Source organism: Nilaparvata lugens, chromosome X (assembly GCF_014356525.2).
Source record: "Nilaparvata lugens isolate BPH chromosome X, ASM1435652v1, whole genome shotgun sequence".
NCBI lineage: Eukaryota > Metazoa > Arthropoda > Insecta > Hemiptera > Delphacidae > Nilaparvata > Nilaparvata lugens.
Genome location: NC_052518.1, coordinates 39,587,558 through 39,610,855, shown reverse-complemented (window position 1 = coordinate 39,610,855; position 23,298 = coordinate 39,587,558). Strand labels below are relative to the sequence as shown.

General features: G+C 34.2%; 1 long non-coding RNA gene across 1 annotated transcript; it reads right to left on the bottom strand.

Moving 5' to 3' along the window:
* Nucleotides 1–10,424: 10,424 nt before the first annotated feature.
* LOC120355015 lies at nt 10,425–20,883 on the bottom strand. Its single transcript, XR_005573368.1, has 3 exons — nt 20,458–20,883; nt 12,288–12,458; nt 10,425–10,753 (listed from the first exon to the last, which is right to left on the bottom strand). It is a non-coding gene; the product is annotated as an uncharacterized LOC120355015 (long non-coding RNA).
* Nucleotides 20,884–23,298: the final 2,415 nt, after the last annotated feature.

The following is a 23,298-nucleotide window of genomic DNA, read 5'->3' as shown; positions in this document are numbered from 1 at the left end:
ATGATTTTGATACCTCAATGTATTACCTAGTGTCTAAGGTGTTGCTGTTCTCTGCTTTCTCAAGTAAAGACCTTCACTGACCTTCGATCTCTGCTGTCTCAAGTAAAGACCTGTACCAACCTTTGGTTTCTGATGTCTCAAGTAGAAACCTCGAACTCCTTTCATTGATTTTTTCTTTGATGGTTGAATATTTTGTTTCTTCCCCTTCTTAGCCACCCTGCTGACTTTCTTCAGTGATCTTTTCATACCTCCCCCAAACTTTGCCTTAGCCTTCATGATGTTGGTGACTGCTAGTGCTGCAGCTTTTTCCAACTCCCCTGCATCTTCAGATCTCGCTCTCTGGTGAAGGTTATGTCGAGTGAGTAAACGTGTGTCAGTTCGGCTCCGTCTTCTAACAGATATTTCGTAGGGTTATACAGTTCAATTCACTTCAAATTATACATCTAGTTATTCAGTTTCTCGAGCTTAATTCAATAGTGAAATTATATTTTTGATTAACTCACACTCTTTTTATTTATCTTGAAAAAACATTCCTAAATCTTCAGTTCACCTTCTCGCCTATAAAAGTGTAAATCCACCTAACGGTACACGATGGTTCGACCGAATAGAGGCACACCGAAGAATGAGGTCAATGCTCCGAAGCCAGCTATTTCTGGAGCATTGTCCGAAGAGACCCTCCTCATTATTCGACAGCAAATCGAAGAGTCTGTCCACAGTGCTGTATCAATGGCTGTGAAATCTATTTTCGAGGAACTTCAGGCATTGAAGGAGGAGAACAAACAGCTGCACGATAGAATTCGTGAGCTGGAGGTGTCTTGTCACCTGAAGGTCGACGACCTCGAGCAATATGGGCGCCGACATTCTATACGTATTTTTGGGATCCCGGAGAGTGACAAAGAAGACACGGACCTGCTGGCGCTCGATGTCTTTAACAAGAAGCTGAACGTGCCCGTGACTTTGGCGGATGTCAACCGCTCGCATCGCGTTGGAAGGCGTCAACCACCTCAACAAGGGCAAGCTAAACCCAAGGACCGACCCATCATAGTTCGACTCTGCAGCTACCGGACCAGGAAGATGATCTTCGACGCTAAGAGGAAGCTGAAGGGTTCCGGCGTCACCATTCGCGAGGATCTGACTGCGGAGCGCCTCAAGATCCTCAACGCTGCGGCCGACCGTCATGGGCATAGGAATGTCTGGTCATCGGACGGGAGGATCAAGATCTCTATCGGCGAGGGAGGATCCAAGAGGGTCCACACAGTCGAGAGGATGACCGACCTTCAAAAAATAAAGGTAAATTAAATCATTTCAGGATTCGATTACTAAGGTGCCCTTCACTTCAAAAATAGGAAATTCGTATTAAAACATTTCACAATAGATATACCTTGGCATTTTTCATGAGCTGGCTTTCTGTTCTATAAATGAATCTTTCCACTGCTATTTATGATTATGTATGAGGCAATTATTTCAAACTAAGGAGATCCACATTTGTTAATACTGATTAATAATTTATCTTGATATTAATTCCTAAAACTACGTTTAATGCATCAACTACTATACTCCAGAGGGTACTTAGAGAATCATTATCTCTATTCTTACTAATAATTATTACATCTCTTACCAAAATTATTTCCATAATTAATAATTTTCGAAATGCTGAATTTCAAATAAATTGGATGATTAACATACGTTATAGATATGGATGTAATCTATAGGTAAAGATAGTAATCTCTTCTATATTAGGTGTACATAATGATATCTCCTTCTGTTGCCACAGCTCGAGCAATAGAAGCAAATGTGTGAAGAATTATTGATAGAACGGAGGGGTGGGTAGTCTGTTCATTATGCTTATATAGGGGCTGTGTTTCATTTAATGTTATCTTAGACATTCATCACTAAAATATTACAGTTCTCAATTTACTACTTTTATTGTTATTGCAACTCCCAATAGTTAATTATACTTCTAATACTATATAATATTTTTCACACTTCACCGTTCAATCTAGCACTTTCTCCATCGTCTCCTCTACTTCTTATTTTTCTTTCTAATTTCTCTTCTTGATCTTATATTTATAATGATTACTTGAATATTGTTGTTTGCGATGATGATTATTATTCTTTTCTATTCTTCTTCTTCTTCTTCTTCTTCTTCTTCTCTTCTTCTTCTTCTCTTCTTCTTCTTCTTCTTCTTCTTCTCTTCTTCTTCTTCTCTCCTTGATCAATTCAAGATCACAATACGATGTTCTATTTCTTATTCTATAGTTCAGTTTCATAAGTTCTTCTCAATTGTGCACATTCCTTCTTTCTCTTCTTTTCTTCCCCATTGTTATCATTATTTTCCCTGTGATTTTTTCACTAGCTATCCAGCATGTTCAAATGTTTATTTCTCTTTCTATATCTATTTATCTTCCTACCTTTTCTCTTTCTATCTGATTACCTTCTACTAGTATCCATATATTATATTATAATATCCATATATTTATCCATATAATATTCGATTCTTTCCACATTGAATCATACTATTCCTCTTCAATTTTATGGGGATATTATTCATTATCAGTTGTATTATGTATCTTTTCTCAATTGATAACTTTCTTCAAAGATTTTTCGTTTTTCTGCTGGCTTTTTCTTCTCTTTTTCAGTTTTTACTGGATCCCATTTCGCTCTATCTCCACCATGAACACGATCTTCCACTACTGGATTCCATCTCTCTCTATCTCCACTTGGACTCGATTTTCCACCACTGGATTCCATCTCTCTCTGTCTCCACTTGGACTCGATCTTCCACTACTGGATTCCTTCTCACTTACCTCCACTTGGACCCGATTCTTCCACTACTGGATACCTACTCGCTCTATCTCCACTTGGACCAGAACTCCCACTACCAGTTCTTCCTCAATCTTCGTCTTATTCACCATTAGGATTATTCATCACCGGAACTCCACACATCTACATCTTATTGTGTTTAGTGAATTTTGTTTTGAACTAGTGCTTTAAATAGTGAAGGGAGCCGAACTGTCAAGGCATGCTGAATGCACTCGAATCAAGAGACTTTTTCATTTAGGTTAAGTTTTATCAGTTTCATCCCCATTTTCCCCGTCATGTGTTGTTCTGAGGTCGGTTCACGATTGGTCTGCTGCTTCCATGATGCCTCTCACTGACACGTCAGCTCGCTCGCCCTCAAGTAGGTATGATTATTTCAATAATAGTAATAATGACGCAGGTATGTTTCTAGCAAATAAGCTCCACTCTTTCAAAAAACTTTTCAAGGCTGCTCACCTTAACGTACAATCCCTCAGTTGCCACATTGATGAACTCAGAGCAATCTTCCGTTTTCAGGACTTCAATATAATCGGAATTTCCGAATCATTTTTGAAGCCTAGTATTTCATCAAATTTTGTTGCATTGCCTGGATATAATCTTTTCCGGAATGATAGATTAAATAAAGCTTGTGGGGGTGTAGCAATTTATGTGAAAGAAGGTATCAAAACAAAAGTTTTAATCACATCTAAACAAGAGTATTGTTCCAGACCAGAGTTTATGCTACTTGAATTATCCTTATCTAGTACTGATAAATTACTCGTTGGTATCTGTTATCGCCCACCAAAAATAGGTCATTTCACAGATTTCGAAAGTGCCTTGCTTTCACTTATGCCTTGTTATAACCGTATACTAGTTATGGGGGATATGAACACCGACTTGAACATGACAAATCGTAACTTTGACTACTTTCAACTGACTACAATTTTCCAATGCCTAAACATGACTATTTTACCTCTCGATCCAACTCATCATACTAATGAATCAGACACACTCATTGACCTTCTCATTGTTAGTGATCCCAATGAGGTTGTTCAAGCAGGCCAAATCTCAGTCCCAGCTATTTCTAGACATGATTTGATCTACTGTGTACTTTCCCATAAGATACCCAAGCCAGAACAGAAAATTATCACTTATAGAGACTTCAAAAACTTTGATGAAGCCGCCTTCCTGACTGATGTGGCTCAGACTCCATGGCATCAAATTGAAGCATTACCCTCAGTTGATGACATGGTCAAGACTTTCGAGAATTGGACTTTGACTTTGTATGACAAACATGCACCTTATGTGACAAGGAGGATTAATAGAAAACGACGAGTACCATGGATGACTGAAGACATACTTAAGATGATGGGACATAGAGACAAAGCACATAGAAAATTTAAAAAGACATTTGACTTGGACAGTTTGATAGAGTATAGGAGCCTTAGAAATAGGGTTAAACAGGAATTACGGAACTCAAAGATTAGGTACTTGAATTCGTTTATGACAAACAATAGACAAGACTCTAAATCACTTTGGCAGGGAATAAAAGAATTCGGGCTTGGCAAAGAGAAATCGAATCCACAAATTGACTTACCATTGAATAATATAAATGACCATTTCGTTTCACACTCTAACCAACGCGACGAAGTTGTCATTGCTAATCACATTGATGATCTTGAAGAGCAGGTTACAAACTTAGATTTACCAATCACTGATCAATTTCATTTCCATCCAATCTCAGAAGAAGACACTTTCAGAGCAATTCAACGTATTCATAGTAATGCTATGGGTGTAGACAAAATTCCTATTAATTTATCAAGAAGATGTTATTTGCTGTTTTACCAACCATTACATACATTTTCAACAAGTCACTTGAAGAAGGCATTTTCCCTGAAAACTGGAAGTTTGCTCTGGTTCGCCCTCTAAATAAAGTTCCATCACCCAATAAAGTTGAGGATTTTAGACCAATCAGTATTTTACCTGCATTGTCCAAAGTGCTAGAAAGACTCATTCATGCTCAAGTTGTAAAATTTCTAGACAACAATAGTAAGCTTCATAACTTTCAATCAGGCTTTAGAAAATTCCATTCAACTGAGACAGCTCTGCTTCGTGTCACTGATGATATAAGGTTAGCTATGGACCAAAGAAAATGCACCATCCTCACCCTATTTGATTTTTCTAAAGCATTCGATACTGTTGATCATACAGTCCTTCTGAATAAGTTGGCTATTCTTGGTTTCAGTCACAACTCGTTAGTTTGGTTTAAATCCTATCTATTAGGTAGGAAACAATGTGTATCTGTCGGTGACAAAAAGTCAACTTGGAAAAACGTTATGCATGGAGTACCACAAGGTTCAATTTTAGGCCCTCTCCTCTTCACTTTGTATGCTAATGACCTTTCTTCCATTATCAAATTCTCCAGTTTCCATACTTATGCAGACGACCTTCAAATCTATTTAAGCTGTCCCATAACAAAAATTAATGAAACAGTTGGAATAATGAATCAGGATATCAATTCGATAGTGGAATGGACAAAGAAAAATGGCCTTAAGCTTAATCCCATCAAAACACAACCCATTATAATTGGATATTCTCGTCTTATAAACAATATTGACCTTGAATCGATTCACAAAATTAGTGTAGACGGTAATGACATTCCTTACTGTAGCTCAGTTAAAAATTTAGGCATTATTATGAATAATACTCTTGACTGGTCAGAACAAGTGAACAAAACTTGTAAAAAGGTATTCTCAGCCATGCATGCATTGAAGAAAATGCACGATATCCTCCCTAGAAACATTAAATTATTATTGGTTCAATCTCTCATCTTCCCACATTTAATGTATTGTAATTCTGTTCTTAACGATATGCAAGTCACTCTGAATGATAAACTACAGCGTTGCCAAAATTATTGTCTACGTTTCGTCTACTCTCTCCAACGCCATGATCATATCACCCCAGCCCACATTGCTAGTTCAACATTAAAGCTTCCCGATCAGAGGCTTTTTCGAATAGTCAAGCTTGTTAGAGATATCTTGATATACGGTAATCCGAACTATTTTAAAGATGATTTCAAATTTGTCTCTGAAGGTAGGAGGATAGATGCTTCACATACTAGAACCGGAGAAAGTACTTTAAGGATACCCAATCATCGAACTACTATTTTCACAAAATCCTTCTTAGTCAGTGCCTGTCGTGCATGGAATGCACTTCCTGTTTCTATCAGGTCCATCGAGAGCCGAGCGAGCTTCATCCTAACTTTAAAAAAACATCTTTTGGAACAAATGACTGAAACTGTCCGGCCCTAGAACGATCACATGACATCCATCCCCCACCCATCCCACAAATACAAACCTTTAAACCATGTTATAGAACGAATTGTATATATATATATATATATATTATATAAACTCATGTTATTTCAATTATCCACTGCATAATGCTGTATATTACTGAAAGTTGATAACCCTGATCTACTTTCAGCCTACTTCATTTTATTAATCAATTATTTGATCTTATCTACCTATATAATTATTTTACTCTATCAATTTTCTGTTTTTTTCTCTTTAATATTCATATTGATTAAAACTTTTACAATATTTCCATTAATAAATAAATCCTTAGTTTAAATAACGAAATTAACGTTTTGGTAGAGAGTTAGTGGGGAGGATATTTTTAATATTCTTTCCAAGAATGGACATTGATATGTCCAAAGCTCCGCCAATTATGTAGATGCATAACAATATGATTATTATCTATAGTTATTATATTACAAACTGCTTTTTCATATCATATACAGTTCAATAATTATTTTCTTAGTCTATATTATGTAAATTCATCTATAATTTTGCTGTATTGTAAGCTATTGTATATAAGTGTATAAGCCAGTATATATTGTAATCTACATAAATAAAGTACTCAATCAATCAATCAATCTGTCCCAGGCTCTCTCTGCCAAGATACTGTCTGCTACTGCTCTGCTTGCTGTATCACCACTCTTGGAATAGGCAATATCATGCTCCTTGCAATCCTGATCAAGTTTATTGATTCCTGGATCACCTTGTGCTAATCTCTTCTCAAGTTTTGTTCCTGGTCCACAGTACTGATAGCCAGGAATATAAAGTTAAACTGGTAGAATGTTGATTGCCTTATTAACTATTGTACCAGCAGCACCTGACAGAACACCTCTTCCTCTATAGATCTTCTGACTTTTCTCCTTATGAAAATCATGCCTTGGAGCAATAGATCCTCTCCCAGTCACTTGTCTTTCAGAATGTCTTTGACTGCCATCATCCAAAAGGCATTTGATTGTATTCTTATACTTGGCTTTGTTGTAGTTAACAATCTCACCTCTTGGATCATTGTTCTGTCTGTGCATACTGGTCCAGTTCAATATTTCTCCATAGGTCTGTCTGTCAATGGATTCAACTAATGCACGATTTGGATTCTTCTTGAAAATCAACTCACAAAGTCCCAATGTAGCTGTGAAGGTCTTTTCTTCCTCATCTACAGGGTCAGTCAGCACAATTTCATCACCATTCTCTCCAAAAGTTAAATACTTATTGCCCAGGTAGGAAGTATTGTCTCTCACTCTTGGCCGGAAAGTGTCATCAAAATTGTCATTGTCCTTGCTCAATAATCCTCTAATATAATAAGCTACCTGTTTTCCAGCTAGATCAGTTTGATCAAGAATATTCTGAACTGTTGTACCGTGACTTTCATTCAATAATTGTTCAACATTCTTATCATCCTCCTGTCCATCTCCAGACAGCTCCTCATCACTGCTATCATATCCTCTACTCATATTATACTCCTCATCCTCTTCAAATGCCTGCTTTCCATAGTTGTCATCCAACTCCTGAGGTGCCTTCTATTGGACTTCAAACTTCTCCAGTTCCATATGATTCAAATGTTGGTGACTCTTCATATAGGTAAGAAATCACCTTACTATACTTTCAATGAAGGCTGTTTCAACGACCCCCACTCCACCTCCCCTGTCACATGACTAATGGTTCCAACACGTTTGTATGATGTCATCCCTGAACTATGCCTCAGCATCTCAAAATGTTCCCACTGTAGGGCTGAGAGAGAGAGGGAAGGAGAAAGAGTGATAGAGAGTGAACAGTGACTGAACAGTAACTGAACAGTGACTGAACAGTGAGTGATCAGTCAGTGTTCAGTTACTGTTCACTCTCTATCACTCTTTCTCTCTCCCTCTCTCTCTCAGCCCTACAGTGGGATCATTTTGAGATGTTGAGGCATAGTTGAGGGATGACGTCATACAGACTTGTTGGAACCATTAGTCATGTGACAGGGGAGGTGGAGTGGGGGTCATTGAAACAGCCTTCCTAGAAAGTATAGTAAGGTGATTTCTTACCTATATGAACACTGACTGAATACTATGGAATTCTATAATGTTAAATATAACTAGGAAAAAATATCCTTGTGATACAATGGTTTGTTCACATTCTAGGATTCATATCTGAAAGCATACATGCTACCTAGATGATATCTCATTACTGTTTGGATATTCAAGCTCTTTGTATATTCTATAGAATGATCACTTCTTCTTACATTACTAAATGTGGGTGAAGAGGATTTGAGGAATGAAAATCAGCAATTCATTGCTACTTTCATTGAACATATGCTATTTTATTGAAGATCAAAATGGTGGTCTGTGTCCTAGGATACTTTTTCACAGTCTTGCTGAAACACCAGGTTCTAGAAAGCTGAATGTATTCTTCTGATTTATTTTTATTAATTTTTGATTTCTCATTATTTATTTTTTTTTCCAAGTTTTTTTTAAAAATTTTCCTTTTTTTTTAATTTGACCTTGACTTTGACCTTGACCTCGACCTTGACCTTGACCTCGACCTTGACCTTCAACCTTGAGGTTAGATTAGGTTAGGTTGAATTTTTTAGTAAAAATAGTCTATGTAGGCTAACATCAAAGTGATTGCTTTTAACAAGTTCTCAGTAATTAACTCGGTGATCCAAGAAATTGAAAACGGGTGTCCGGAGTTCAGCTCATAAATATTAACATTTTCCAAATATTTTCATTCCATGGTGACAATATTTAGCTTAAACTTGTTCATTTTAAAATTAAATCTTCAATTAATTTATGCATGTTTACAACCCATATGTCAAGGATATTTCTGATTAATCTCATTGTGATTTTGAACTTTTGGTCTAGGTTTACAAAATTTAGTAGGCCAATAAAAAATGGTTGGAATATCGGCATAGTTTTTTTTTTCATAAAACTAAGTATGTACCTACAGTAACTATTAAATTTTACTCATAAATCTAAAAAATAAATTTTTTACCGTTTTTATATAGAGCCTTATTTGTTTACTTCTATAGACCTAATGAAAGAGGAGTACCTATTTCAAGTTAAAATTTGTCTATGCTATAAAACTTGGAAACCCAATATTCTTACTTTATTCTTAGTCCATTTGAATGTTTGCACGAATAGCTGGCGTGACTTTCTCGTCTGACTATTGTATAGTAATGGACTATTTTTATCTAAAAAACAGTCATCACCTCGCCTTGTGATTCAAAATATCAATGTGTAGAACAAAATATTAGATGTGCACTTGAGAAAAATTTCTGTACTTGTTGTTAAAAGCAATCCCTTTTAACCATGCAACATCTTATCAAATAATAGCTCCTATGTGGTGGCAAAATTTCATCTGCCTTCATATTTATAGAATTTCTTATTAAAATTTATATTACATTATGTTTCAGATTCTATCAAAAAATCTTGTGGGTCGACTGTGGGCATTGAGACCCAAATTGAAGACACTATTAAGGATTGGCTAAAATATGCGACAGTCAGAGTATTTTCAGTGGAGAAAATAACAATCTAATTTCATCAGTAATTAAAAAGTATTATGAAATGAAAGTGGGAAGTTATTTTGAAAGTTCCTTTCTATTGAAACACTGTAATAAAATATTTGTTTGTCTATTGCATGAATCACAAACTATCATCATACCTGAAAACTAAAATGTAGGCGAGTTTATACGATGCCAATTGACAAGACAATAATATTGTCTTCTGAAATTTACAGCTGGTGTAAAGTATCAATTGAATCTTTTAATTCTAAAACCATCATCTAGGCATAGCTAAATAAAAACTAATTGACAATAATTATTATTGTTTTGACAATTGGCATAGTTTAAACCTAGAATGAATGTCAAGTAAAAATTTAGATGATCTATATTATTTGCTAGAAAGAATTGAGCTATTTTTGCTCACCAGAGATAAAATTATCATACTAAAAATTCAAGATTTTTAAACAACTGCTGAATTCTTGAAATAATAGTTTTAATTTATGTTTCTTACAGACATAAAATGTTTTTGAGCTTGGCAGAGTATATTAAATTACCATGGTAATTTGGTTGTAGCCATCTCAGTTTTTTAAACAATACTATTTTTGTGGATCAAAATTGAAGTAATATGGAAATAGAAAGAAAAATAAAAATCTCAGTACCCTTTTTTGAATCATTTAAATAATGATTAATAATAGTGATTAAATAATTCAAAAAGGGTACTGAGATTTTTATTTTTCTTCCAATTCCTATAAAAAGTAGCCCTATACAGAAAAGAGATGAATATGGTTTTTATTGTGTGTTTTTAATGTCAACTTACTAATGTACCGCATTGCACGGTAATATTTCTGTTACATGAAATCATATGTAAATAGATGGAAATATGATTTCGTATTTTCATCTCTTTTCAAATGATTTTAGAAAATATATTACCATGTAATTGATAAGGTAAGGTACCGGTTCAAAAGTATGGCTAAATACAAAACATGGATATTAATCAGTCATACACAGTCAATAAGAACTTATTAAGGATATTTGGTTGGCTTATTGGAGTAAGTGATAAAGTGCTTAAAGGCAGAGGTGACGAACGATGCAGCCTGTGGTGCTTTGATCAATCGAGAAACTGTAACAGAAAGAGAATTATGTAAGAAAGAAATAATCTATGTATATATAAGAAAATGACTTTGTGTTAATTTGTTACTTTGTTCCCTATAGACTTAAAAACTACTTGACAGAACGGCATGAAACTTTAGGAATATGTTGTGTGAATATTGGGGATGGTTTCTGAATAGAAATTTTGATAGGGGGACTAATAACAATTATTTATTAATCCATTCTACAGACCTATGTTTTCGAAATTGTCTGCCAAGGGGCTACCGATGAACGGGAAGATGATCATAATTGAAGATCATGTTGTGATAATATGATTTAGCATCTAAAGTTAACAGCTGTAATAGACTTATGAATTGGACTTGAGAAACTGGAAAATGTTGGAAAAAATGATTCACCTCATGAAAGAGAGTTGTTCATATTGCATTCATTAATTACTGAAGAATGACAGAATAATTTACAATTTTTTGAATTTAGCTCAGCTTATATTCATCCTAAAATGGAAGATGGAAAGAATATGGAATTCTGTGTGATATGGTATATCGCGTATATCCTGGACCATCTACTGACAATCAACAACTATGAACGCATTAAATTCATCTTTGGAACACTGATTTACCTATCTATTTTATTTAATCCAACACTTTAATGATAGATATTACTACTAATTGATTGAGAAGGAATATGTTTTCGGAATAATAAATGCTGCATGACTAAGCACATAGGAAGTCTGTATTGAGATATAAATGAAAATATTGATTGTCAGATAAATTTGATGATTCAAAAAATAAAGTTAAGTGTGACATGCTCTAATACCAATTACCTAGTGGAATATTTAACGCTCAACTATAACAATAATCTTACTGAATTAATTTTTCATGATGAGCTGTAAGAATTGATATAGGCTTATAGGATGCAAGATTAGTATATTAGTATTAAAAATATAAATCTGTGTTAGCTTGCTTGCATGATAATCTGTTGGCTAATTTAAGTTTTTTTTGTTTTGCTGTTTACTTGCTTTATTCATCAAAATATGACTGATTCAAAGAGTAATTCAAACCTACAATTTATAAAGAGATAATTTACGATTCAATACAGTTTAATACAGCTAAGTTGGTTGATTATGGTTACTGATGAATGAATTCGCAACTAATAAGTTCAAGTAGAGAGACAAGTACTAAATACTTTAGTAGACTTTAAGAGGTGCAATACCGATTTTATTACGGATGTTATTAATGATGAGTTATTATTAGAAAGATTATTACGTATTAATTGAAAGAATAAATTAATAAAGTAAGTTATTAGGTTATGGACAAGATCTACGATGAAAAAAGATTTCTAAAGGCATAAACAAGAAACGGTTTATCTTATCTGCGCACCTCGAAACACGACCGTCCGCTACCACTGCTCCGACTCGACTCCTGTCGGTGATAGTACTGTTGTAGTTTAAAGAAAGAAACCTGTGCCTCTGTTATTCTGAGTAGAACCGGGCGCAGATAATTGATACAAACAATTGAAAATTATAGTCTGATCACGTGTTTACTTACATGATTAAAGCTATAATGGCTGTCACAAATATCAGCTTGATGTGAACAGCTTAGATTTGTGAGCTAAGTGGCCGTTCTCCAGGTTTTCACTAAATCTCTCCCAAGTTCTTATCACGGGATATCAGTAGGTGCATTACCTCTCCAGAGATAGCTGCACTTGTTCGTAATCATCTGAAACCATTTCTTCAATTATTTTGTGGATTCAATCTGTAATAATAAAATTATGATTAATATTATAATTCCAGCATTCAATATTTTAAAAAATATATATTATTATCCTATTATTTGCTGCCAGCAGTGGGAACAAGCTCATATGCAAATGATAGGCTGTCAATGTATGATTTTCTTCACATTTCACAATTCAAGTTTACATTTTTGAGCTGGAAAAACATCAATTTATCTATATATCTCTTTTAGAATGCTCTTAAAAACACATTAAATATCAATATTAAACTTGAGAAAATAAAATATTTAATTATTTTCATGTTGCCTACAAAATATTTTATGTGTTGATAAGCATAATAGCTAGACATGTTAAAATTTTTATTGTTAATCTATCAAAGATAAAATTATGGTAGTTTTAGTCTTATCTAAGTGAAAATTGGTACAAAATTATAATAAATAAACGTAGGCCCAAGTAGACGAAGTACACCTAATATGAATGTGATGTTTTTGAACCTGCTTTGTGCTTAGGCAATAAGTTAGTTTATGCTAGTCGGCATTCATAAATATATTTAGTGGACTCACCTGAGCAAGACGTCAACAGTTTAGTGGGAGTGGCAGGTGCATGTTTGATGAGAATGATAACTTAAGGTTGTGCATCACGCTTTTCAAAACTTTTTATGGTAACATTTTTCAAAGAAGGCTATTCCGATTTGGATACCATCGGTCTCACTAAATGAAGCACATCACAAGGGAAAACTCAATTCATAATTTTTACTTTTTGCGATATATAGTTTAAATCTTGGGAGAGATCTGATCCATTGCTGAATTGGGAGCAAATAAATTCATGAAACTTTGAGGATTCATTATTCAAGATAGTTGCTCATTGTAGACCACTATTTCAACCTTTGTAGCCTTATTTTGACTCTGCCTGCAATGTTTATCCTGGAATAAGCCTTAATGGTGGAATGGAAACCACAAATGTTCACAATAAATGAAGAAACTCATCACTATAAAAAGATCTACAAGCAAAATTGATCCATGTAGTGGACGTGACTTCAACCTTGGCCAGGAATGGGCCTGAATTATTGAGCAAAAGAATATTGAACAAGGTTGCAGCTACTGTACGAAGCATAGAAAGAGGAAAAGTTGAGAAAACTCTGAAAAGTGACCGGGTAGACAGACCCACACACCATGACCACCACTCTGTCAACGAGAGTTACTCTGCACAGTGAGGCTTAGACGCTTCACACGCATTTGGTTCGGTTCGTTACCGAAAACGAATGAGGCTTTCATACATGTCAGGTTTTGATTCGTACGGTTCCAATTAGGTATTTTCTTCTCAAAAACAGTGGAATGGAAACCACAAATGTTCACAATAAATGAAGAAACTCATCACTATAAAAAGATCTACAAGCAAAATTGATCCATGTAGTGGACGTGACTTCAACCTTGGCCAGGAATGGGCCTGAATTATTGAGCAAAAGAATATTGAACAAGGTTGCAGCTACTGTACGAAGCATAGAAAGAGGAAAAGTTGAGAAAACCCTGAAAAGTGACCGGGTAGACAGACCCACACACCATGACCACCACTCTGTCAACGAGAGTTACTCTGCACAGTGAGGCTACACACGCTTCACACGCATTCGGTTCGGTTCGTTACCGAAAACGAATGAGGCTTTCATACATGTCTGGTTTTGATTCGTACGGTTCCAATTAGGTATTTTCTTCTCAAAAACAGCTGTGTTTGGATTTTCACAGTTCATGCTGGTATATTTAAATATAACAGCTGGTGTTAAATTGTAAGATGTTATTTCTTGAACAACAAAAATTTAGGGCCGGTTTCCGAGCTCGGGATTTAGCCAAGTTCTAGACTTTAACTGGCTTTAAACTCTGGAGTCAGATTGAAAATCAGATGTAGTCAATTGGTTTTCCGAGTCAGAGCGTTAACGTAGTCGAGGACTCAAATAGACCCTGGAGTTTAGACATCACGTTACCCTGGAGTTTATAATTTCGCTTTCTGAGTGAAGGGCTTATAAGTCCAGGACTTGAATTAGATTCTCGCCTCTTTCCAAGTCAAGGATTTATCAAAAATCGTCCAGGACTTAAAACAGCGTGATTTTAAACCCTCAACTGGGGTAGGGTTTAAATTCAAGTTCTAGACTTAGGGCCGGTTTCCGAGCTCAGGATCTATAAGTTCTGGACTTACAGAGTCCAAGACTAAAATAAGCTCTCGGGTCTAAATTGACTTTCTGAGTCACGATCTTATCTTCTAAACTCCGGAGTCTATCAAGTTCTCGACTTATTTGAGTCCAGGACTTTAACGCAGTAAACATGAGGGAAATTCACAATATTTTGCTGTTGTATTGTTGGCATTATAGCAAAACGGAAACAGCTGATTGCAGCGGGACAATTCAAATGAGCATGCTCTCCTATTTTGTAAAAATACGTTTCGATTTCTTTGTAGGCCTATTCAAAGCAAAACCTTTGAAAGGTGAATGAATAAACATTTCATTTTACGTTGATCATTGATCCTAACCAGTGATTATGAATAAAAGTTTCATTAGGCTACTTAGTTTGTAAATGTATTTGTTTTGAAAAAAAACTGTATTCCATGATATTTATTTGGCTTTTTATCTACTCCAAAACAATAACTGAATTGTGTTTGCTCAGTTAAGTCTAGAACTTGAATTTAAACCCTACCCCAGTTGAGGGTTTAAAATCACGCTGTTTTAAGTCCTGGACTTAAAAGCCCTTCACTCAGAAAGCGAAATTACAAACTCCAGGGTCTAACGTGATCTCTAAACTCCACAGTCTATTTAAGTCCTCGACTACGTCAACGCTCTGACCCAGAAAGCCAATTTTCTGACTCCAGAGTTTAAAGCCAGTTGAAGTCTAGAACTTAGCTAAATCCCAAGCTCGGAAACCGACCCTAAAAGTTAATTAAAATTGTGAATTATTTGAATAGGTAGTTTCTTTTTGATTATGTTAATTTTGGATGTTTAGAGAGATTATTTTTTTAAATTGAAAATTTGTTCCTTGTTTTGACACATGGTATATAAACTTCATCTCTCCTCTCCATTGATGAAATCATGTAATATTCATGGAAAAAAAATTCGCCCTGAGTTTTAATTTAAATCTTTCATATTTCTTGGCAAACTATTCATCGAGAAAAGAATGTTCCTGTGAACTAACAGAATTAAATTGACCATATGATTTTGACTTGGAAACTTTTGAAACAGATATTCACGATATCAGGTTGAAATAAAAACAAAAAAGGCCAGCATGGGTAGAAGACTTTGTTTTTTCCTGTTTATGATAAAACCTATTCGTGTCGAGGGGGAGTTTGGTGCTATGCGGTTGCTATTTGGTACCGAATTCAAACCGAATCATCGTTTCACACTTATCAGAATTTGCCAAAAACGAAACGAACCGAAAGTGTGTGAAAGTAGCCTCTCGCTAGCAACGAATTGAAACCTGTTGGAATTCATTAAAGTCAAGTGTCAAATAGGCGTTCGGTTCTATGCGGTTTCTATTCGGTACCGAATTCAAACCGAATTACCGTTTCACACTTATCGGAATTTTCCGAAAACGAAACGAACCGAATGAGTGTGTAACTAGACTGACGACCACAATGCAGCAGCGTTTCCAGAGGGATGAAAACAAGTATAAAGTGATTAAGAAAGTATTGCCTGTCTCATTACATATTTGATTTCTCAGAATATCAATTCTAAGTAAATTAAATCGATTTTTTCAAATTACCATATTCAAGTTGTTTTTGATAGTATCCAAATCGAAACAGTACAAAAATGTCACCTGTAAAAAGTTTTCCAAGTGGGTGGTGCACAGTATTTATAAATAAGGTAAAACTTTGTGGCTTGGACACACACAGCGATCTGCGGACAGGAATCAGAGAGGTCTTAGCAGGTTATAGATATGAATATCTAAAATATAGATGAAGGCCACTCTGACCACTTCCCGCAGATTGTTCTCTGTGTGTCCCAGCCCATACTGAGTCACACTGGCAAACAATGAATCTTCCTTCTGCCGGTGTTTTTGCCTCACCTACTGTACTCAAGCATGTGAGCATAAATTTAATCTTAATTTATTAATACTATTATCATGAATAAGGATATCATTTTGTTATAATTTCTAATAAAATAGATTAACATTTCCTTGATTTTTATGTTTGTATCTTGTTTTTGGCAAATAAATTCATTCATTTAAGTAGGCTTATAGTTAGGTCAATGCTATAATGCCAGTAGAAAAGATAGGACAACGGCGTTGCAGATTTCTTGTATTGCCACTGGCTCCTATAATAGTGAATAGCTGATTTGGAATAACATATCTGATGTAACCTAATATTAAATGTACATTCTATTTAATAATAATAATAAATAATATTTTATTTGTCAAGAAAATATATTATTCAATTAGTAATTCATAAATTTTTATGATTTAAATTAAATCTTTTTGTAAGGTATAATTAATTATATTTTTATATTGTAAAAAAACAATCATGTGAAGCAACATGAGGATAGCGCTAAACTTATTTCAATTTCCAAAGCTATTTGATTTGTCTAATGATAGACAAGAATAGCAACACCAATGTTAATCAAATGCTGCCATTAGGTGGACCTCATAGTACCAGAGTTATTATATTTATATTGAGTTACCATAAAGCAAAAATACCATAGGAATATCAGCGGCTTGAGTTAACAGTGAAATTTAAAACATAAAAGCTCTATACTTAACCATTAAATTAAACACCATGAGGTGTTTTTTTATGCTATTGTTTCTCTATGATGTTACAAATTACAGTAGTCTGAGTACCGTATATAAATTATCTTCAAACAACCAATCCAATCAGCTCTAGGGCTTCAGTGAGTCTGGTTGAATTTCATTCAGTTTATAATTTGGTTAGTGGAAAACTTTTTATAAAACACTGAAAAACTTTATTTTTTAAAACAATCCACATTTGGCTAAACCACTCTAAGCTTAATCTTGAATCATTTCTCTAAATGGATTTTCCAACAAGTAGCCAGACTGCAGTAGGCCTACATGTAAATCACTTATGTTAGCGAATCCTTTTTTTTAATTTATTGAATAAATGATGCAGTAACCTAACTACAGTATTTAAAAGAAGATGAAATTCATAAATATCTCACAATAGGGAATAAGGTCTAAATATATTTAGAACCCATACTTCTAATATTATTCAAGTATTCTAATGATAGAACAAAGAAATTAATGAAAGTTGCTAGCCTATTGTTAATAAATTGAATTTGCTATTTTAAAATAATATTTTCAACTTTAGTAACTTAGTCCACATTAAAGTCCACTTAGTTCACAATGAGAATTATTGAGAAACCAAATTCTGTCACAATGTAATAGATATCACTAACCAAAAAGTATATTTTTGAATTATCCCAATCCTAATTATAATTACATTTTAATACATTACATGAAAAAATAGTAGCCTGTAAAACAATACTCCATAAGAAGCTGTTTTGGTTGCAAAATGCAAATGTACGTTACACTTACATTATTATTATTCATAACATAGCCTATAAACGTAATGCTATTATATTGATAACATATTAAATTTTCTAAAAAAATAATAAATATGTACGTATTATATATTATTAGAAAATATTATGTTATCTGGGAAATATTATATTACTTCCATGTATTTTTTGGTGCAATCGCAAATCATATGAATATAATTGAAAAAGAATGACAGACCAGGTCCAAAAGTATTCCATTCCCAAATTTTGATAATGAAAAACAAGTCCAAATGATCAGCCAAGTTGTTTCTACTGTTTAAAGTTAAAGTCCAATATTTCCGTCCAAAATTAATATATAATGAGCTATGAATTACCCTAAGTGGGCTAATTAGTCCATATCATTCCAGAAAATAAGTCAGACTTGAACCATTTCTCAATAACAAACACATTACCAGTACTCCCACTTTGGACCTGATATTTTGAGTTCCAGATATTTCCAATTCCGCCATCTGACAAACAAATAATTTGAGTTCCAGATAATCCCAATTCCGCCTAGCAACATATTTCGAGCTCCGGATATTTCCAATTCCGCTGTCTGACAAATATTCGGAGTTCCACCCAGCAACAGTTTTCAAGCATAGGACATTAAACATTGATATTTTGAGTTCCAGATATTTCCAATTCCGCGGCTCCGTAAGAAAGTTTTTATCCCCATTAAATTCAGTCAGTTCTTTGAATGTAACGTTATTTGTGATGACGGTTACCGAGCGCTGTGACTGAAGCCATAGAGAAGAAGTAAAGCCATGTCCACACTATGTCGATCGACTCTGTCGACCCGGTCGATCGATAAAGTCGCTCGACACCTTCGACTGTGTCAACTCGACAAAATTGCCTCAGTACATGTAGACGAGTCGACCGACAACCATCATAAATTTTCATACATAACTGAGTGTTTTATATTTAATTGAGTGTTTTATTTTAAATATAAATCGAGTTTTCATATAAAATGTTTGACACCGCAATTTCCACCAAACCATCATGCCGTTTGTTTCTGTTTTTATAGTCAACATCACTTGAATCCCATAAGTAAGAACGATCACGGTACATTTCAATAAAATTTGACGTTTGGGTATCACTCCAATTCATTTTCAATAAAAATGTAAGCACTTGAACAACAGTATAGCACTATTCTATTTTTTAAAACGGCAGTGACAAGATCGACACGTCCACACTGGTGCCTTCAACTCGACTGTCTTTGATCCGGACCAACCTGATTCGGGTTGCATTCGACTCGACAGCGCTCAAAAGTCATTAAAGGAAGCTTAGGTAGGGCAACTGGCGAGATATTTCCAGTTGAAGGTGAAGAAGCTACATTGGAAGAACTAATATTCAAATTTGTTTGAGTGGATGGTAAGGTTTCGAGAATAGCCTTGACATTAAAAAAAGTCTCATCAAATTGGCTCATCAAATTTTCAAGCTCACTTGTTTCCAATCAAGGATTTTGTTTGTTATAGTAGCTCTGCATCTTATCTATTATATCATTGAACTCCACCTGGTGGTGATCGATATGCTCACCCATAACTTTCAATAAATTCTTCATTTTTTTATTTTTCGGATCCTTTTCGACAGCTTCGGCAATTTCATTAATCCGTTTTATTTTACGAATTAATGCATCTCTTTGAAACGTCATGTCTTCGATACCACCCATAGTGAGGCGATAACAGTGAGTGCTCGTCGAGAGAGAGAGTAAGACAAAGAGCTAAACAAGAATAAGAGGGAAAACACGAGAGCAGGCGACACAATGAAGTAGTGTAATGAACAATGGCTAGCTTATCTAATCATACAAGCCAAGCCAGCATTTCAACTTATGCTCGGTAGAAATGATCGGTTACAAAGCTAATAATACCGTATCGATACTCTTGGAACAAACAATATCTGCTATTAATAACGAAGTAACGACAATAATCAATGCAAATAACTGCAAGTATCCTTTGAAAAAAGTAACAGTTCCAGTTACTGTTACAGCTAGACGATGTATAAGTCTTTCTCTACTTATTGACACGAACTTGCCAGCCCAGCCTTGTGGCGCCAATGCAACAATCTCACGCAATATAGCTACAACACAATTATTTACGAAAATATTACTTGTTCTACTCAATTTCCAACTTAAATTGAGCCCAAATTTCTTAAGAATACTACAAATAAAGCGTATATTCATCTATGATGACAAAAACAAGCCATATACACAGAAAAACCAAGAATAAAATAGGCATAAAAAACGACAAACCTATTAGACGATATTTCAAACTTATGTCCTATTCAAATTCGATTAACAAATCAATCCCGGACGGTTGGACAATGTTTAAATTCGACAGAGGCTGGCTCAAACAGCACTCTGGTTTGTGGACTGTATCAATTACATCAAGAACTTTTGGGTTGTCTGGCATCAGGTAGCAAGTTGAACAATTAAAATGGCTAAGTGCACAATAACATAGGCCTACCTTCATGTCCAAAAATCCTCCTTGCTTCCAGGATACCGGGTCCAGATCATGACACGAGACGAGACAACACTTGTAATAAATCACAATAAATCAATAAATCACTTTGCAAAAATCGCACATTACGAGAAGTGAGCTGTTCGGTTGGCTGGCAAACGGCAACTGGCGATTATGCTATGTGCATCACCGTATGATTGCCCCCTCCACCACACAATGCCAGACAATAAAGGGGAACATTCATATAACGTCTGAACACTATTTATTACTTAAAATTCCAATAAATATATATTCATTTATTTCAGTATATAATAAAAGTGTGTTACAGGCATTATTTCATGAATACATCATTTTTTCGAATTTATAATTCTTTTTTTTAGAAGTGTTTATACTGTAATGTAATGTGATTACGCACAGCCATCTGCAGCTTGCAGGTTTGCCATAATATTAAAATTACTTAAAATAGCAAACATTAAAAAATAGGAATAGGAATTTACACAATTAATATAAAAATATTCAGAAAGCATCAATATTGGATTTTATAATTATGTATTAATTGTAATTTTGTATGATATGATATGTCATACATTATAGATTACCCTATATGAATATTACTGATATTATGAATGTGATAATAGTACTCTTTTTTTAATTAATTTAAATAATAATTTTTGGTTACCAACCAGCATTATTCGTCTAGCCAGGGGGCTCTGTCCCCTGGACTCCCAGCTGGATCAGCAAGGAGTAGGAGTAGGATCAGCAAGCGAGCGATTTAGCTTTATTGATTCTTTTCCTGTAATTTAGCACTGTAATAATACCCTCTAATTTAGCACTGCCATTACATAAGCTAAACCTGTGTACAATTTAGTGTTCACATTTTCAAGTAAATTTGTTCCTGAAAACCTTGGAAAAACTTACTCAAAACCTAAAAAATATTAGGTGGGCCTGTACCAAATTTGAACAATTTGTGTCTTTGGGATGATGAAAATATATAGGAAAACGCAGTAAAACATCCTATCTTGGGCGTTATTTCAAAAACCAACAACATTTTTATACATAAGTGCAGCCTGTGTACCAAATTTGAACATTTCTTGCTAATTCAATTCAATTTATTTTCCACATGAAATAATGAAATAACAAATTTGTACAATAAAATATAAAGATAAATTACATTACTATTTTGTTTTAAAATTGTAACAATATTGAAAAGTGGAATCCCCCAAGAAGACTGTGAATGGAGGAAAGTTCCTCAAGCTAATAACAAAATGAAAGTAAATAGAGAGTGAAATAGTAGGTAATAAGAAAGATTATATATATATATATATATATATATATATATATATATATATGTTAGAACTAGCAGAAACCCGTGATCTACAAGGATCAATTTTTAAAGTTGACAAACTGAAAACTTGACGTACGGTAATATAATTTTGAAGAATTTAAAATAGGCCTATAACCATCCTTGGTTAATTAAGAATCTATATGCAAAATTTCAAGTTAATTAGTCCAGTAGTTCAGACGTGATGATGGGTCAAACATAATTTTCCTATCCCGTACGTGTATAAGCACCTCTTTATTTTATTATATATATATATATATATTATATATATATATATATATATATATATATAATATATATATATATAGTTAATGACTGTAAGAGATAGGACTGTGGAACAGAATAGTGGTGAAACTATGATAGCGCCAGATGAGTCTCAAACACAATAGTAGGTACTACATGAACTCTTTGAAAGTGATTTGAAAACAAAAATGAAATGTTAAAACAACAGAACTGATAGTTGTCAACCTTATTATTCCACCTCAATTTAGAGAGGCTTTTGTTTGAGTTGAATGTAAATCTATATATATATAAAAATGGATGAGTAGGGGTTTTGTACCAATTGAGCATCAATTTAACACCAAGGTCAAGGTCAAGGTCAAGGTTGAGAGATGTTATCTCAATCACCACCCCGCCCCAACTGAATTCTCTGTTGGGATGAGCCCTGTATTTATAAGCCAGGGAGGAGATGTTTACAGCAAGAAATTATTAAACACTGAGGAAAATATTTTTATTAGGGGGTGTGGCCTAATTAAATTCCCTCCCCCACACCAATAAGAGGTGTGGTCTAATTCAATCCCCCCCAGGGGGTGTGGCCTAATTCAATTGTTCCACTTTATATAATAATATAATTTAAACCAATTGATTTATTTATAATTTAATTATTTAACAATTATTTACATCAGTATTCTATTCAATTATTTAATAATAATTATGTTTATCATAATTTATTATATTTGTGTAATATTGGATTTTCAAGTTACAGAAAAATTTCTCTAATCACTGGGATATGAACACAAGACTCCAGATTAGAGTTTGCAATGCTATCAACTACATCACTATATTTGCTTGGGGAAATGTTGATCAAAACGAACTCATAAATTTGCTTCACAAGAATAGATAATAAGTTACAACTTCACTAAAATTAGTAATTATTATTATGTTGTGATAGATTACTAAGAGCTACTTTGAGTAATGTAGATATTTTAAATGAATCTCCTAATAAGGCATTGTGAATTTGATATTGTTTTCATTATTTTTAATCTTCATTCTTGGCCCAACTAATTGCTTGTTATTGCATTGCTTGTTATTAATAATTTGCAGTTATTGAATAATATTTTCATTGTAAGTTCAATCCAATTATTTATAAAATGATTTAAAGTGATGGATTTAGTGATAGCAAACTTATGAGTTCATTTTGATCAACATGTTCTCAAGCAAGTTTTTTTGGTCTGATGCAGCTTATCAATCTGAAGCCCCAGGTTCGAGTCCCCACAGTATAAATA